Below are 19,258 nucleotides of genomic sequence, written 5' to 3'. Positions count from 1 at the left end.
TGTAGAAAGTAAAAATAGAAACAAGGAAGAAACCGCGTGTACCAGGAATCCGGGAACGTCGCGCCGGTCCATTGACGGAAGTAACGACGTTGTGGGCCAGCGTCCACCGCAACGAGCCGTACCCGCAATTGGCCGGCTATTGTTTACCCCTTTCGCTATCGACGACGATTCGACCGCGCCGATTACAGTTACTACGGTTTCCCGATTTCACGGTGAATAAAGGGAACGACGGTGAAATGCAAAAAGGATCCATCGAAATTTCACCTTTTTTCCCGTGAACTCGGTCCGCGGTGTAAATCGAGATTCGTGGCGTTTCTCGCAGACCATCTTTTCGCAAGATTTCCGCACCGGGACGCGACCCGGAGACCTTCCCGGGGCGATCGTCGAGTCGATGCTCATTGGAGCGATGTCTCGATGGCCCCAATGGTCCCTGAAAGGGCTTCCGCTCCGAGCTCGAGTCGAATCGAATCGTTCATTTCCCTCTCGACGTGCCCCTTGGACGAGGTTACGGCCATTTCTACGGGTATGAACCGAAAAGACTGGGAGACGCTTTCGGCTATGGTGCACCCGTCTAGTTTCCTTTCTTATTACATATTTACCCGAAGGGTCAAAGGATGGCCTCTAATTCACGAGGAGTCCGGGAATTCCGAGGGAGCGAGATTCGAGCGCGTCTGAAAATTTCTCGATATTTCCAGGGAGCGATTTCCTGGCCCCGGTAAATCGAATCGAACCCAATTGACGGGGAAAAGTGCATTCGGCAATGTGGCGTGCTTTATTCTATTTTTTTCTTCCAAGAAAAAGAAAGGCGCATCCCCCACGGCCACGCTCGAACGCCTCCGCAGTCGAGCGAGCGAAATCGCCGATTCCGAAAATGCGAGTACGAAGTCGCCGACTTCCTCCGTACCGAAGCTGCGGACGTTTCTGCGGGTTTCTGCCCACCATGCGTCCAGAAAGTGCGGAATTCGCGACAGGTAAGGTTTTCCACAGATTTTCGGAATTCCGAAGACTTCTCTCGCGAAATGCGACCGCGATTGCGCTCTTTTTCAAAAGTCGAAATTTTGTCTCGAGAAAAGAAAACGAGTGGCTTCTATTCGTGAAAAAACGTCTAAAGAAGGGCGGCCGGATAACCGTGGTTATGTTTTTTCTTTCTTCGTGACACTCGAAGTAATCGCCTATGAAATAATTTGCGCTGGCAGCCCTTATGGCTTAAGTACTATACCGGCAAGTTTCGTGCACTGCCGCTCCAATCCGATAACGTTTAATAAAAGTGGAAAGAAGAAAAAGCAACTCTTGCGTCAGGTTTACCGCGCCCGTGCCGCCCTCTTCCTTCCTCCGTTAATCGTATTCGCCGCAACCTGCGCGGTGGAAAATATTTCTTATATCGAAACGGAGACAAAGCGACCGAAAGAAAAGGGAGAACGCAAACTCAAAGGTGCTGGACGATTCCACGATCGGGCCGTCGGCAACGCGAGGGGCGTTTTTATCCGAATTTTGTAAAGCACGATCGCTCGCTACCGGCAAGTAGGAGAGGAAGAACGTTTCTATTTTCATAAAGGGGCTTCCCCCGTATCGCGCTTCATGGATGTGGCAGATCCACGGATTTATGTCTCTCGTTGGAAACGCATCGGGAACCTCCCCGATTTTATGCGCGGTAGAAGATAACCGTATTGCCGGAATGCGAAACGCGGTCTCGATCGAGTTCTCGAAGAGGAAAGGAAGAAAATATCCTTGTCAAATTATCACGTATGGACGCGCATCGAAGGGTGGATCGACGCCGTTTCTGGGCCAGGGCTGAGCCGCGCGAGTCGATTCCAAGTCCGAGGGGTGGTCGTCGGTGCGTGGGAGGATATGGGCCAGGGCGAGCCTCTCGCGCTCCATTCGGTGCAGGGTCGTGACCAGCTCGGGGAATAAATCGTGCGGCACTTTCCCGGGGACCGGCCGAGGTGTCTCCCTTCCTCGCGGGATCGCGACTCGGATCTCGGAGTCCCGCGCAAGAACAACTTTTCCTCCGTCGATGAAAAGCACCAAATAATGGCCCGGGCGCGTAAGGAAGAACTCGGGAGGGAGACCATTACTCTCGTCGCGTTATTGGCCAAATCGAGTGTCCCCCCCTTCGTCCGCGGTAAAAGTTTGCTGGGGCCGCCCCTTGTCCGGGGTGCGGCCGGGGGGCAGGGGACGTCGCGACGACCCGGCCGAAAAAGCGTCGCTCGGGGCGAGCGCCGGTCCGCGGGAAGAGGCAACGATCCGTCGCGGAACCGCCTCCGTCCCCGCGCGGACGGTTCCAATTACGCGAGGGCACGTTCCTACCTATGTGTCTTTAAACGTTACGTCCGACCGGCCTTCGTCCAATTACGAAAAACTAATTTCAACGACGATTCGAGCGCGACCGGACCTTCCTCGTCGACGCCTCTCATTTTTTGCGGTGGCGCCGCGACGCGGTCGGCTCGCTCCCGCCTCCTGGGGAGGAATTGCGGGGGGCGTCGCGAACTCGCGGGCTTGCCAATCGATTCCCTCGGTCTTGGCCTCGCGTGGCTGCCGCGTATCGGGAAAAGAAACGCTTCCGCGGATCTTTTCTCGTTTGGTGATAATTTGACCAAAACGATAACGAACGACCCCCGTTTCCAACGAAGGGCTTCCTCGCGATCGCTTATATCGCGCCACGATCGAGTCTTCGTTTTCGACGTACTTCCAAGGGCGTCCGTTTCGCGGCTCGACGGTCGCGATCGTAAAGGCCGATTCGTCCTCGGCGAGATCGGACGGGCGTCTAAACGGGAGCGCGGCGTTTCGTGCCAGACACCCGACCGCGTCGCGTTACCCGGCGCTTCATCGACGAGGGTAGTTTGCGGGAGAAAAATGGAGGGGGCGCACGGCAAGGGGAGAGTTCGGGAGGTGTCCGCGGAGCCGATCCGACGAGCGGAATTCGAAAATCTACCCCTAAGAGTTCGGAAGCCCTCGAGGGAGGCTGGGTCGCCGATAGCCGAAGACCGCCCCCTTATCGAAATGCCGGGATTTATGGACAGGGGCTGGCCGGTCGGCGCCCCCCGACGCAAAATGGCGTGGAATAAGCAGGATTCCCTGATATTCTTATCGGCGGAAGGCATTGGCCCGGCTCGGCGGAAACCCATCCGGCCAATGTTCAGAATCCACGGTGATACCCGCCCTTCGCCTTGCCAGACACATAAAGTGCTCCTCCGCGAGCTAATCTCGCTCGTAGCCTCTGGCCTCCCTTCCGGGGAACGGGGCGGGGGCGGGAACGCGGAGGAAACTGGGCGAGAAGGCGGAAGCGAAAGAGTTTCGCCGAAAGAAACGGCGCTTATTAAATGGATCCCGAAAGGGTGCCCGAGGAGGGTCGGTCTTGGCCGTGACTCGGCGGCTCCGGTTTTCGCGTCGTCCGATTTTCTTACCTTTGCTAACGCCCGCGATCAAGCGACCGCACTTTCGGACGTCTCGCGACTTTCCGCAAGGGAGGTGCGACGAACGGGGGGCAGACCGGAGTCGACCGGCTTTCCGGGGACGCGACTGCGAGGGTCCCGGAGGTGGATGCACCTGCGGCACTTCCGGCAAGCCACCCTCGCTCGTTCGAGCCGAGTGGAACATCGGGTATTCCCCTCGCGTTCCCCTTCGGGTCCCCGGGTACAGGCAGACTGCCAAATCCACCGTTGGCTCGCGCCTATTGACTTATTTGTTCGACTCGAGGATTTATACCCTCCGTCGCTCCCCGCCGGATTGCGTTCGACTGCTCCCTTCCGCTCCGATTCCGAGACGCGCTCCGGCGCGATCCGAAACATCGTCGTCGACGTTAACGTCCGTATTAACGCGATACGTCGGGAGAATTTCGTCGACCCCTGCTCCACTTTGGGGCGTTGCAAGATTAACGTCGCCTCTTCCTCGGGAGATATCTCCTTCGACCGCTCGCCCGACTTCCGGGATCCCCGCTCCCGGACCCGGTGCCGCGTCGGAAGTTTCCCAGACTTCCCGTACCGGGGAAATACTTCCAAATCCGTCCTCCATTTTTCCGCTCAAAGAGTGACTTGGTTTCCGAAGTGGAATTGTTAACTCCACACCCTCCGGGCACTCTGCTCGTCTTCCATAAAATGAAAAGCAACCGATTCGAAATTGCGGGAGGAAACGTTCGATGCGAAGGATAAAAGATTAAAATCTCGACGGGTTTCTGGGCGTTTCGAGCCCGGGACCACCGCAGGGCCGCACCTGCGGCGTTTCCGGGCGGACCAGCCGAGGGGATTATCCGAAATTCCGCTGCTCCTTTCCGGCTTGACCCGACGCGACGGTGCGGTGTCCCGGGTGCGGGACGGTTGCCAAATTCGTCGTAGAGATTTTACTGCGTTTTCGTGGCGAGCGATCACGAAAAGCGCGCCTCCTCCACCCCTTCGGCGAGAGTAGGATTTTTTTACGGGCATCCGCCGATGGAAAAAGTCGAGAGGATGCCCCTTTTCGCCCGCCTCCGCCCATTTCCGCTCGTTTCCACCCGTTTCCGCCCGCTGGCGGCCTCGCGAGCATCTCGATATCGACGACGGCCCTCGGCCGACCCGATATCATCTCCCGCCGATTTTCCGCCCAGCCCGGCTCGTCTCGAGTGCGTGTCAACCCCTTTCGATGGCTCGATCGGGGGTCGACGAAATCTTTTTTTTCTCTCGGGCGTTCCACCCCGCGGCCGAAATTTCGTTGACGGACGTCTACGTTCTAATTCTAATTCGTAGAAGGCGGGTCGCGAATCGATGCGAATTTCCGAAACGGCCGTCCACGGAGGGCGACGAAAGGCAAGGAGGAAGCTCGCGACTCGTCGGCGCGGCGCATTTGGAGATTAAAAGAGGACGTCTCCACCTGTCGGCCGGAGCGTCTCAAGGAACAGCGCGGCCTCTCGACGCCCCTGACGCCCCTGACGCTTACTCGTTATTCCCCGGGAAACAAAGGAATACCGCTGGCGAAATATTTCCCGATCCCCGGCTCGTCCCGGATGAATCGAGGCGGTGGAACCGGCGTCGTTTGACGTGGCCTCGATTTAGCCCTGCCTTTTTCTCGAAACGTTTCCAGAAAGTTAGAATTACAAACGTTCGCTCTCGGAACCGTACGAGGCGCCTCGGGGAGTACCCGTCGTCGGGCGGACATCTTCGGGTGCGGAAAATTTTCGAGTCCTTTTGATAAATCGCGGAGGACAAATTGATCCGACTGAAAACGGAGGGTTCCCGCTCCCCCCTCGGGGCCGTGCTCGAACGCGTCCCGTTTGCTTTGCGGCGCGTTTATTATTTGCGGGACGAAACTCGGGACGCGCGAGAAAAAGCCCGCGGGAAATATGGCACCGAGGAACTTGGATAGTTTGTAACGCCGTTCGTTATATTTCCTGCGTAGACGCGCGCCATCTATTTATTGGCTTCGTAAGTTTGCGCCGTTTCCGCGAGGACGCAGCCGAAGGTGGACGACGCCCCTTCCCGTCGGCTTAGCGCGATCGGCGGTAACGAGAGCTATTCGTTGCGGCCGGCCACCCCTGGCTCCGACTCTTCGTTCGAGCGTCTCGCACCGAATTCGAACCGGGAGAGTCGCCAAATACGAATTCCATGAAAATATCGCGGGGAGTGCCCGGATTTCGGGGCGCATCCGCGAATTCGGCCATTATCGCGCGATCGATTCGACCAAGTGTCGCCGACAGAGCCAATTCGTGTCCACCGTGGGTCCGCTCCGGATAACACCCCCGTGTCGCGCAAGGGCGATTCACGGAACCCCTATCGCCCGACGAGGATCTCGGCGAGCCCGAAATTCCGCCCACCCTTCGGGGAGCTTCCTTTTCGGGGTATCGACCCCTGGATTTCCTGGCCACGCGGCTCGTCGGTCGTCGCCCGAGAGAAGGAACGATGCTCCCCTGTTAAGGGTGACAAACTTGTCCTGGCCTAGTTGTAATCTCTAACGACGATTCTGAATTCCGAATTCTGGTGCGCTCCGCATTACCCGAAGCACCCCTATTTGCCGATGGTAATGCGACTTGCATTTAACTAACTGGGGGTTGAATACCAAAGCGATGGGAGTAATTTGTGCCGGGTCGCGGAGGAGTTACAGCCTTTATCCAGCGGGGGTGCGTTATCGTCTCGAGAAAAGTGCCCGTCCGGAAGAGGCGAAATTATCACCGGGAAACCGGGACTACGTCCCGTAGTTAACCGGAATCACCGGAGGAGAGCTTCGGGAGATTTATCGCGGGCAACCTTCCGGGCGCGAAACGGTAATTCGATCGAATTCGAGGGAATTCCATCCGAAAGGAAGACTCGACGCGGACGGATTGCGGATCGCGACCGAGCTCCTCGGAAAGCGTCTCGGCCGGACGGGATCGAGGTACGTCGACGCGTCGGGGGAGAATTTACGATGGGAATTCTTGTCCTCTTATTGCCCCTGTGACTTACGTCCCTTAATAACGGTCCCTTGCCCTCGCGGATACCCCGCGGATTTCGTTACGCGCAAACGCGGCGTCGAACGTAGCGGACAGTCTCGTTCCCGGAATCGGACCGGCTCCAATCACCTTTTCCATTTTGGAGCCATCCGATCGGCGGTCGACGTCCACTTTGGCGCCCCGAATGGGGGAAGCCGCGGGTCGTCTCGGGCTTTATCAAAACGGCGTATTCCGAGCGGTCGGCGAAATACCGATAAATCCGTGAATAGACGGTCGGCCGCGGGGCTGGCTCGAGGCCAGGAGATATTTTCGTCGCCTCGGACCGTCCGTCTCCTCGGGGAGAAAGTGACTCCCTTCGGGACTCGCGACGTTGCGTCGGGGCGCGGCAATGGAAAACGAGACGTAGTCGGGGGGAAATTGGCCGGAAACGGGAGAGCGTCCAGGTCGTCGCGAGTCGAGGCGAGGGTCGGATGGTTGGAAGGAAGGGAGGGCCATCCTCGCGTTCTCGGGCCGCTGCTCGGTTTTTCAGGCTGCAAAGGGTCTCCGGCGGGACTCGAGGCATCACGCGATTCCGCGATCGCACGAGCCGCGGTAACATGCACCCGGGGGCTTATCGGCAGGCGCAAAGTGAAATTATTCCACGTGAACCAGCTCGGCCGATGGAGGGTTGTAGCCCGGAAAGTCCGGAAAGTCCGGAAAGTCCGGAAAGCGTCCCGGGTGCCCGCAAGGCTCTCCCCGCACTCGAAGCTGCCACCTCCCGCCGAAGCCGCTACCGGATCGTGTCGGTATTTCTTAACCAGGGTGTAGTTTTCGGCCATTAGCCGATCCGTATCGGCCTAAGCATTGCGATTAGGCCGCCGCGAGGTCGCCTGACTCCCGAGGGTACCGAACGCGCTCGGTTTGCCCCACCTACTTACACCGCTACGATTAATAAGCCGTCGCCCCTTGCAACCTTTACTTACCCTCGGGCCACGGGAAAGTAACGCGCACCTGGGATCGGGGGATAAGGCGCGATCTCCGACTCCCGGCTCCCTTTTCCCTTCCATTTCCTCTTTCGGTCCGTTTGCCTTTGTTCGGAAAAGGGAGCGAAAATTGTTGGAAAAAAATAGGCGGTGGGAGTCTTTCCGCCGACGAGCGGCGGGGCCGGGGCTGGCCGAGCCCGAGGGACGCGGGGCGAACTTAAATATTTATTGGAATTTAAAAGTTCCGGGATCGAGCCATTTAAGAGTTTTCCGAAGTAATAAGAGGAAAGAGGTCGAGACGCGCGCAATGCGCGCCCCTCGGACGCCGGACCCGCTCCAAGGGGCGAGTTCGGAACTCGCTAATAGACTCGCAGTCTGGCTCTTCGGGTCGAGTCCATCCCCGACCACCCTCGACTCCCCGCGATCCGCCCGGTCGGCGGACGAGATCCACGAAATCGACGACGACGCCACCGGTTGATCGCGCGTTCCCACCTCTCGCCTGGGAAACGGGACCGCGGGATCCGGGGAGACGGGTCGGATCAGGCCGGAATTAGAATCTCCCCCTTTCTTGGGCGGACCGGAGACGGAACTCGGTCCAGGAGTTGTCCGTAACTGCGCCCGAAGTGGCCGGCTCCTCGAGAGAGCCAGCCCGAAAGGAGAGACGACTCCTTCTAATTGGATTGAAATCGCATCGGCGGCCATCGAAGGCGTACGCGCCAGTCCGGGAACGTGCTCCGAACGCGCGGGGGGACGTATCGATCCTCGAACCCGATTTCGTCGTCGGTCATCGCCGAGGAACGGGGACTTTGATCTCGATCGGACGGCCTCCGTTCCGAGCGCTTCCCCGCGGGCCCCCGACGTCGGGAAAAAGAGCAGTCGGAGGCGATTCCACTTTCCTTGGGGTAAGTAGCCGACCGAAACTCGGAAGCGCCGACCTGGCCGGGCTTTCCGGCGCGCGAGCGGAAAAGAAAGGGCGAACTCGCCTCGCGCCCCGGTTGTCTTATTTACTTATTACCGGGCGCGCCGCTCCCGAGGTGGAGACGGAGGGCTCGCCCGCGGTGACACGCGGGGATTTATTCAAAGTAACGAGAGGGCGCGCTCCCCTTCTTCCGCCCCCGCCCCGGCCCCGGCCCCGGCCCCGGCCCAATTACATTCGCACAATCCCGGCCCTCGAGACATTCGAGCGCCGCTAATTAGAGGGCAGGAGGGTGCCGAAGGCTTTTCGCCCCGAAAGAAGAATGCCTTCTTCGGTTCCTCCCGCTCGGATCTTTGCATTTTCGACGTCCGGCGCGAATTCCTTCCTGCGTCCGCTAATTGCGGGGTAAATATCGAAAGGTAGCGGAATCGCGGGATCTCGGAGGCCGCTCTCGCGAAAGGAAACTTAATTCCGCCATTTATATGTTATTCATGGACGAAGGAAACTTTTCACTTCACCATGATCTCCAAGTTAAATCCGCGAAACTTTGTTTTCCGTAAATCTTGGTATTAATTTAATCGTTTCCTCCGTGACTTTCCTTCGCTTGCGATTATTCCGGTCAACGTTCATCGTTGACGCAAACTTTCCCCGATCGATCGTTTTCGCCGGAATGGAGTGCGGTATTTTCCTTTCATTGGTTTCGCTTCTAAATCTTTATCTATCCGCGTAAACGGATACTCGCTTATCCAGATAGCGACGCCTTGGGATATACGTAATCCGGGGAGGAAAAAAAATATCCGGACGATTCTCGACTATCGGACCAAGAACTCGGGATTCCGAGACGAATGGCTGGTACCCGGTGTCGTTGAACGCCGCCCGCTTTTTTTATCCATTGGGAAGGACTGATTTTTTGTTAGCGATCCATAACGAAAGATCACGACCGTCGTCGTTGTTAGCGCCGTAGATTCGGGGGAGCAAAAGCGCTCGGTGTGCAAATATTTGATACCGTTTCTCCTAGTCTATAAAAAAACAAGTACCGGTTCAGCTTTTCTTTTATGATACTCACCTATCCTAGAGGGGTGGTCGTAAATTCAAAATGAAATTTTCTTTCGTCCTTGTACTTTCCACGTCGATTCTTTTTATCGCGCATTCGGGAAGGGCGAAATAACGAAACACGGGACCGACCGAAAGGTCTAGAAATTGTTGCCACGTAATTAAAAAAATTGCAACGCGAAAGTGGTTTCGAAATGCAATCGAAGGAAAAATTTCCCCGTTCTCTCCAGCGATGAATTAATGATACGTATACATCGTTTCATTCATTAATTAACTCGTTTATCGGAATTTATGCTCGGTCACGCTTAAATCTCCTCGTTTGAACGACTCACCCCGTATAATGCCCCATAACTTTTTCCCATGCCTAGCGCGCTGCCTATGTGACCGGGCATTAGGCGATCCGTGGCAAGAAGAGGAGACGCTCGTGAAACCCTGTACATAAAGGCACAATTTACCGTCTGCCGGGTAAGACAATTCCTGTAATAGGTTCCTTGCGTTAAATATTTGGTGCACGTGACAAGATTACGGCCGGTGGAATAGCTGCAATTTGTCAACATAGGGGAATTCCATCCTTGGGACGTAAAGGGTGTACTCGTGGCGGATCTTCGGTGTACGCTGGCGGTCATGAATGGCTTTCTGGTGAACATGGTGCAGCCTGGTGATGGTAAAGTAAACGTAACGTAAAAAACGAGCTCGAGAACTTATGTATTTGCGGTACCTGATGTATAATAAACTGTAAAATAATCAATGTAATAAAGGAATTTATTAAATAATAACAATGAGTACGTTTAATTAGACGAACATGTCTAGCAAACCCTCTAATCGCCTATTCCCGATCCTTGAAAATTACTAGTACATCTAAGGCACGAAACACGGTGCCACCTCCTCGGTTGTCCTATGATTCTGTTAGAAATCGGAAATTTCGATCCCTAAAATTTTTGCCCGGGAGAGTTCCGTGCCACCTCCTCGGTGGTTCTATGTTTTTCAGCCTGATCGTCGAGACGACAAGGAAGCTAAAAAATTCAGTCAAGAGGAAACCTTTTTAAGGAGGCTGATGAATTTTTGTAGGATTCTAGAGCAATCGTGTCGGTTGAAAAAAAAAAAACAATTGGTTTTGAGAGGGACAATTTGCGGCCGAAGGCGGAGACGCCTCGGTTACTCGAAGAGGGAAATCGGCTGAAATTCGCACGGCATCCTCGACGAGCGAGGGTATAAAATTTATATACGGAAGGGTGTACGTGGAGTACGTACCCCTGAGGTACGCTCATTGTACGTCATATCCCGGTAGTAAAACTAACGGTAGTCTCGGGAAAAACACCGTCCGAGGCCACCCTCTCCGCATAATTCGATATCCACCCTGGAATAGGATTACGAACGCGCTTTTGGGGCGAGTTCCGTCGCTAAAACGGACTCTCGCGTCGGGGCGTAACGGAGGATTTCCTCGGAATTAACGGAGATCGATCGGCCGATCGGTCATCGAGGAGGATGACTTCATCGATCTCGTCCTACTGGCTCCCCGTTTTTCATTTTCTGGGTTTTATTAAGGAATCCTTGTGGCATCCCTTCGATTTTTCTCTCTTTATGAAACACTCGTGACGCGAAGAAAATGCGCCAAACATTTACTCGTCACGATGAAAAAAGTAAAAAGCGTTTTCCCCCAGCGTTCCCCGTTCGTTTCCTTACAACAAAATACCCCATAGAAAGACGTTTATACTTGGACGTGTTGCCGAAATATTGGTAAAAAAAGGAAAGGCGCCAGAAAGCTCGCTCCCCCGAAAGTCGTCGAGAGGGCCGGAAAGTGTCCCGACCTCTCGTCGGCGTCGTCCGTGACATCCGCGGGGTGAGAAAGTAGACGCGCGGAATGGATCTTGGAGGACCTCTCGGAAGCAACCCCCGGACCCGTCGATACGCACGTGCACTCCGACCCTAACTCCACCCGTCACCCGCGGCTGCCTCTTCGGCTCCCTTTGCGTCCCTTCCGAAGGAGGCGGACTCGTGCTCCGGACAGCCGTCGGTCGCCAAGGATACAGGATAACGGGGGTAGCGACGTAGGGCCCTCTTAATAAGGGCCGGTCGATCACAGGTGACCCGCTCGGGGAGCGTCCGAGTCGGAACGGATGTCGTCGATCGACCTCGCCGACGGCGGAAATCCTGCTCGTTGCGGGGGATCCGTCTCGCTTTCGCCTTCCGGCGGTCCCTGGTCCGGGGCGGCACGCGGTAAACTGTAAACTGTAAACTGTAAACGGTAAACGGCAAACGGCAAATGGCATACGGCAAACGGCAAACGGCAAACGGCAAACGGATCGGTCGACGTTGCGCGCGATCCGCGCCAATCGTCGCGAGGACGGGAGAAAGCGGGAGGGCGCCAGAGAGAGGCCGATACGCTCCGACCGATAAGGGGCGGACACGGTGCGGAAACTTTGTCGTCGGGCGGGTTCTATTCCGGCCATCAAGTGGGTTACTCGGTGGGTAGCGGACGCCACGGTGGCGGTAATTAACGTTGATTCTCCACGGGGAGAACAAAGAGGGCCTTTATCGCGACGATATTCGCGCCCCGTTCGTAAAGCCTCTCGCCACGAGCCGGAGGAGAGGCTTTGAAATGCAGAACGGTCGGAGCGTTTGATCGGGCCGACCGACGCCCCGCGTCGACGTCTTTACGTCGCTTTAGCCGAGGAGAAAGCGCCGTTGCATGGCGCCGTTTTCTCCTCGATCCGGTTTCGATCGCCTCGGAACGCCCAATTTCCAGAGAAAAAATGTCACGGACATTCGAAGCCTTCTCCCCGGGGAGTACCTTCCTCTTTTCGCGGAGACGTCCTCTATGAATAGGGTCGGAATATGAGATTTTTTCGGCGGAGTATCGGGATCCGGATCCAGCCTTCGACGCGGCCGGAAAAATGCAAATCGGTTGGACGTGAAACGCCTTCGGTGTTTCGGGCTCCGCGACGCCCCGAGATTCGGCCGTATGGGAGGGATTGCGCCTACATGCAAATTCCAGTGGACTCACCGCATTAGCGTCGCGCGTTGGACCGCCGTGCGGTTATAAAATTCAAATGAGACTCCAATTGCATCCGCGGGAACGACGCCGAGCGTCGTCGGTCCCGCGAACTGACGAACGACGCGGCTCTTGATACGACCGTGACACCTTTTCCCGGATGCGAGCTTCTTTGTCCTACCTTTTTGTCGCGTAAACGAATTTCGTGGACGTCGGAGGGAAACGCGATATCGATAATACAAATCGATTTAATTTCAACGGAGAGTGAGAAATTTTGATGGTAACTTGGCGGAGAGAAGTCCTTTCGAGCACTTGCGGTAAACCAATTCGACGCGTCCAGTCGAGCTAATTACTCCAGATCGACGTCGTTTGTCGTTAATTGCGTTAATTCAACATAATCTGCGGCTGGTTAAGGAGCGGGCAGAACGTACGCGTACGTCAAATCGAGTTAAACGCCCGGTTTGTCGGAGCCCGGCGTTAATTATATTGATTCAGGACAATTTGAGCAGGTATAGGTGCGCGCGGACCGACGTCGGGCGTCGCTCGCGGGGAAACGACGATCTTGAACCAACTCCATTTTCGTATCGATTTGCCGCCGAGCTTGGTCACAGGGATACCAAAAGTAACACGGGGACTCCGTTTAATCCAATGACCGCCCGTACTTGCACTAAATTAACTAATTCGGGTCGACACGGTGCCGCGACTTATCGACCGATCCAAAGTGTCGAAGTTCAATTTCGGAACGTGCTACTTTTATACATAATTCTTCTTTGACGTTAACGGCACCAACGGCACGAATCCACGTGACGATCCTTCACCTCGTGTGTAAACGTTCCGCGAGTCGTTTCGCAATCTTTGTAAGAATCTCACGAAGGCATCGTTAGGGGAGAAAAGGTCGGGGGAGTCTTCGGAAAGCGTACCTTTCTCGCATGCCCGTCGGCACCGAGTTGACCGATGGTCCGAAAGGGTCGGGAAGAAACGACTCGAGTCTTGCATGTCCTGGACGCGTTAAGTACCTCCTCGGTCCGCATTTCATTAGCGGGAGGACGCCGCGATAAGTCGGCTCCGACGGTGGACTGCCCAACCGACCGGCGGGGGTGGTGACTCTTTTCCTTCGCCCGGTCTCTCCGCCAGCGAGTTGAGCGCCCTCCGTGAAATCGAGTCTCGTTGTTTTTTCGAGCCCGGGAAAGCGGTGGGGCGTTACGGTTACTTTTCCGTGTCCAGAAGAGCCGGGGGAAGAGCCGGGGTCGCGGGATCGTTTCGTCCGCTTTATTTATCGTTAACCCTACGCGGATCTCCGAGGGTGGGAGAGCGCGGTTCCCGCGGGCGCACAACGGGTCTCCCGTGGTTTGGAAAAATCGACTCGAAAAAGGTGGGTGCCCCTTTCGACCGAGGCGCTCCCGAATTCCGCCGTTTGCCGGAGAAAAGGGAGTTTTAGGCAAGGAGCGTGGGAGCGCGCGGACCGCCTTAATTCCCCGCGATCTCCCCGAGGGATCGAAGAATCGTATAAGGCCGGAATTCCGGACGGGGACGCGTTTAATCACACTTCGGATCGAAAGTTACCTCGTAACGTCTCGGGGGTTGTCGTAAAGAGGGTCCTAGCGTGCCGGGCTTGATTTTTGCGAAATTCGCGCCCTCGTAGGGCGCGTTATACGAGGACGTTTCACCGCCGACGCGAGTAACGACTCGTCGCGGGAACTGCCACTAGAGACTTTCGCGCTATCAACAAAAGACGGCAGTTTTCTTCTGTGCCCCTCTCAATTTTCACTTCCTAATCTCGCGTGTCCGATATTTCGCGAGACCGAGACCCGACGTTCGGAAGGAGCCCCTGGCCGATTCCGCGAATTCGTCTCCTTCTGCCGCCTTTCGTTTCCGACGTAAAGGCTCGACGTAAAAGGGTGTCGAGTGCGAAGGAGTTAGGTGCAGTCCTTATCTTCGCATCGTAATCCTAGAGGACCATCCCGTAACCCGATGACGTTTAATTACGTAGTAGAAGCAAACGCGATAATAGCGAGTCGCGAATAATTCGCGAACTCCAGGGTCGACGAAGACTCGAAATTCCCATATTTCGATCGCCCCTTCCGGGAATGAAATTAGCGATCGACCGGCTGTCGGAATTTCTGGGTCAAGACGATGCCTCTCGAAGGATTCTCGACAGCTCGACATTTTTTTCCAACTCGTCGGAACGCACCGAGCGATGACTTTCGAATTTTCTCGGCAAGCTCTGGCACCCGCATCGCCGATGCTCGTTCTCGATTTCTGCATTTCATTATTCCTCGAGTAATTGCACGCGAATTATTTATGCAGCGCGGTCCAAAGTCGGTTATTAAATAGGAACGTTTGTTCGCGACATCGAGTGCCGGTTGCGACGCTTACGAGGAGACTCGGCGACGTCCTCGTCTCCAAACTTATCGGACGAGTGCTCGAAACTTGCATTCTGAAACTCCGAATGCCGTCACCTCTAAACGCAAAGCCCTTCTAAATATATGGTTAAAGAAATTTATGGACGTTTACGTCGACTTTTTTCCCGGGAATTTGGTATGCAAGTGCGACACAATCGTAACGAGTGGTCCATTCAGAAGCAACGTTACGAAATCCTCGCTCCCGAAATCGGACATTGAAATTCGGCTTGAAGTACTCGTGCAAGTTTTTGGGTCGTAATCGTAAAATAAAATTTTTGCGGGGCGTTCCCTTGACCGGAACTCGACGCGTTGCCGAAGAGAACGATTCTCGTAGGCGTCGAGTTAGCAAGGCGAAACGCGCGAATAACGTGGCCACGATAAAACGATGGTTGGCACCGCGACAGTGATTGGCGTTATACGATAAAAGGCCTATTAGTTAGAGAGGGACTCGGACGTGCCATTAACTGCAAATGCCGGCCGCTTAAAATGTCAATAATCGCGCCCCTTGCCCTAGTTAGCCTACTTTGCCTTGATGCATTTGTAACGTTGCGATTCTCGCGCGCAACCGTAATGACGGGGCAATGGCTACCGCGAATTCAGGACGCTGCTCGATATCGCCCGAACGCGTAACGACGTATCGCATTAATCCACGTCTATCGTCGATCGACCGCGAAACGACTACCTTGTTTCGGATACGACGCAACTTACGAAGGAGCCTCGCCGTTACGAGTCGTAGACGGGAAGTTCGTCGGGAGGATTTGCGAAGGAGTCGTTCGAACACGGACGAAGACGCGGGGAAAATTGTCTAAACCTCGCACGGTGTCCGTTCGCGCCTTCCTCCCCGTCGACCGCGTCGCCGTTTCTTATCCAAGGAGAGCGCCGCGTGCGCGGTATCGGACCGAGTGCTGCCCTACTTGGAATGCATTTTTGCTCTTTCCGCCTTCTCTCTCTCTCCCTCCCGATCTGCGATCTATCCGCCCTGCCTCGCCCCCCCCGGGGAACTCGGCCGTATAAATATTCCAGGCATCGCGATAAGAGCGCCACTCGGCGCGGTTATCACGGAGGTGCCGAACCACCCTCGAGCCACCCTCCAACCACTCTCCAACCACCCCGGGCCGGGATCCACCGACCCCGGGCGTCTTTGAGTCTCGACGTCGTCGATGCTCGGCGTCGCCGGAGCCTCGGGGTGGGCGAATTTGGGCATACGGAGGAAATGATGAGTTTTTACTCGTTGTTTAGTCTTACGTTATCGCGCGTGTAATGCCCAGCCCGAGGAGGTAGGAGGAAAGATTTATCAGGGTAAAAGGCAGCTTCCGGCCATGGGTCCGGGTCCATAAAGCGACGAGGAGTTTAGGCGAGTAAACGGCCCTTGGTTTGGCTTACGACCATTATGGTCGACAAACCCGACCGTTGCGTCTATAAATCGCGGTCGCGGGAGCGGATGCGTTCCGCGGGCGGAAAAGCCAACCGGTGGCGATTCGCCCGAAATTCCCTGACGATTTGCCTTCGCGTAGGCCGCTTATCGATCGCGTTCCCAGCAAGTTCCGATTTATTCCGAATTTGTAATAAAGGTGCCAATCCAGAAGCAGTCGCCGGATTGGATCGGGTCTCCTCGTCGGAGGCCCGATTAACGATCGAATCGCTGGTTGTCCGATTCTCAAGGGCCATGACGAAGAGTGCACCTCGAAGGGGGGTCTATTTGCTCGCAATTGGCAGCGATTTCCGATTTCCGATTCCCGATTCCCGATTTTCAACCTCGAACCCCGAGTAAAATTTCCCCCTTCGGCAAAGTCCCGGAAAAGTTCCGTCCCCCGGAAGTGGTGCTTAAGACGCGCTTTCACGAGGTCTCCGAGTGCGAGCTTTTTAGGAGACTTTCAGGACTCTTAACTTTTTCCAAAAAAATGGATTCTCGATCTCGCGGTGGAAATCTTCGCCCCGACGCAAAAGCGATTCGTCGCGATAAAAATTGCACAATTTCCCGTGCATACTTGCAATAAAGGGCAAAAGTGGAGCGGAGTCGCGCAAATTTTCGACGGAACGCAAGTACGGCGTCCGGAGTGGTCGGCGGGGTCTCGAAAGAATGGCCGACCGGTCGTAACGCGGCTTCGGGCTACCGGTTGCACTCTATAAAGAGAAGAGAAATAAACGGGCCGCGGGTCGGCTTACGAGCGCGGCCGTTGCTTTCGTAAATCGCGAGCGCGTGCCGCGAACGGCAAGCGGAAGCAAAAGCGATTCGCTCGCCGCGATATCCGAGCGGTGCGCGAGCCGGCCCGACGCGTTCCTGCCGCGACTATTTTATAAACGATAATCGTTACGCCAAACTTATACCGCGTGGCGGAATGCATTTCAAACGACGTTTACCGAGGGGAAATCTCAAAGTAAACGAATCCCCGCTCGGAAACGAACGAGTACCGATAAAGACGTGCAAATAACGCCAACGAAAAGAAACGGAAGGAAAGGGTTACTCTGGGAGGGAGTGGAGGCGCCCGGCAGTTTGGGGAAAAAGTAAAAGCCGGACGTAGGGGTCACCCGCCATGAACGTAAATCGTTTTTAAACGAGGAGACGGTTTCGCTACCTCGAAGCCCGATCCATCCTACGAAGCACGGTGGAGAGAACGGTTCGCCGCCGCGCGATCGTCGCATCCGCGGAAGGTTTCCCCTTCTTCCGGTATCGACCTCGGTCGGACATCGGAAAGATCGGCCATTCAGCCGCTTTCGGTACCACGGCGACCGTTCCGCCGCAGAAGGCGCACGTGCGCTCGCGGCGCTTACCCAACACTCGAGGAACGACCCCGCTCTCCGACAAAGAACGCGCGCCAGTTGGCCTAACGACGCTAAACGGCGCCGGGCGCGGTCGGAACGCGGCGCGCGCCTAGGCGCGCGATACGACGGAGCGAGCCGACGATCGGGCGATCGCGGATTCGCGGGGTGAAGATCGGTCGGCGAACAGACCCAACCTCCGCCGCGCCTCGGTGCTCCGACGTGTACCTCGCGCACCTCCCAAGGGGGAGCGCGTTTATCCGATCGCGCCCGCCCGCTCCCTCGGCTCTTCCCTTAACAATCGTAAACCGTCATTTTCCGAGTTACTTCGTAATTTCGGCACCGCTCCCTCCGCGGCCGAGGCCATTCCGCCCGACCGGTAAACAGCTCGCGAGGGTTTACGACCCGACGCGAGCTCGCCGCGAACCGATCCTTATCCCGCTCTCGGTTCCGCGCCGACGAAGGTAAGAAACCCGTCTTCCGTCCTCCTATCTGCCGCGGCCTGGACCCTCCTCTCGGAAATTTGGGAATCGGAAGTCGAGCCGGCTCGAACGCGATTATTTCCTCCCGCGCGAACGGACGAGTCGGAACGTTTTCACGGGAGTGGGCAATTTACTACCCTCGAGCATCCTTGAGCTCTCCTCCGCCCTCGGCGGGTCCTGGAGAACGCCTCGCGTGGCTCGCTCGTAGGCGCTCTTCCACCGGATCGAGCCGGATTTCGATTTCGATTTCGACCTCGAGCCAGCGGGTTTACGAGTTGAAAATTGGAAATCCTGATCCCCCGGGAATTAAGGATCGTAACGCAGGCTCGTGACCCTGTCGTATCGGGGTGGCCCGGAAGTCGCCGTCGCGATACTCGCGAGCGACGAGCTTTCGACTTTGCGACGTCTTTAATGGACTCCGGGCGCGAGGGAAAAGGGGAAATTAGAATTGCCGGCATTCGTGGGAGGGCGAACGACTCGTCCGAGAATGCCGTAAAACAGAAGTGTCGCCGAGGAACGTGACGTCGAACGAAAGGGGGCAAACCGGGGAGCCGAAGACGCTGGATTGGGATAAAACTGGGAAAGGAACTTGCTCGCGGCGCGACGGTTAAAGACAAAGACCTTTCCCGAGGGCGCGTCTCCGCGAATTCGACTTCCCTTCGAGGCCGGAGGCCCTCGTCGCGAAGCGGAAGGCGGTACTTGCGAGTAACCACGCTGAATGAGTTCGCGGCCACGCGTAGTCGTTCGAGGAAGACGCGTTTCCTGGTCTGGCTCGGTTAAACGCTCGAAGAGCGTAGGTGCCCATCGTTAACGAACAAATATATGCGCAAAGGTCGTTCGGTCTTGACTTTTCGCGTCGTCGCGTCGCGATTTAACCCGTCTTGACGCTCCTCCCAAAGGCTCGCTCATCGCGCAACCAATTAAAGCGGGAAGACGACCGAGAGAAAATGGCCCCATGGATATCGAAGGTGAACGTTCTTTCTCGGGTTTTCCTCGAACGGCCAAGTCCCGAGTCGCGAAATGCCCGCCGCGAGGGCGGGAGGTGCGCTGCGTGCGGCACCCGCGCCATTGTGCGGACCCGCCGGTTTACTCGACCCATTAAACCTCGGCCAACGGTCGGGCTAAAATTATCCGCGAAATTGCAAGCGTCCCTGCTCCCGGCCAGAAAGCGCCCGCAGGAGTTTCCAGGATTTCGCCCGAAATCGGCGCGCTCGTAATCGCGCCGGAATCGCGCCGGAATCGCGCCAGGACAATGCGCCGCGCCCGGAATCGTTTCGCCCATCCCGAATTTCGACCT

Source organism: Orussus abietinus, unplaced genomic scaffold (assembly GCF_000612105.2).
Source record: "Orussus abietinus isolate OABI.00-Male unplaced genomic scaffold, Oabi_2.0 scaffold27, whole genome shotgun sequence".
Lineage (NCBI taxonomy): Eukaryota > Metazoa > Arthropoda > Insecta > Hymenoptera > Orussidae > Orussus > Orussus abietinus.
This window is presented reverse-complemented; position numbering follows the sequence as displayed.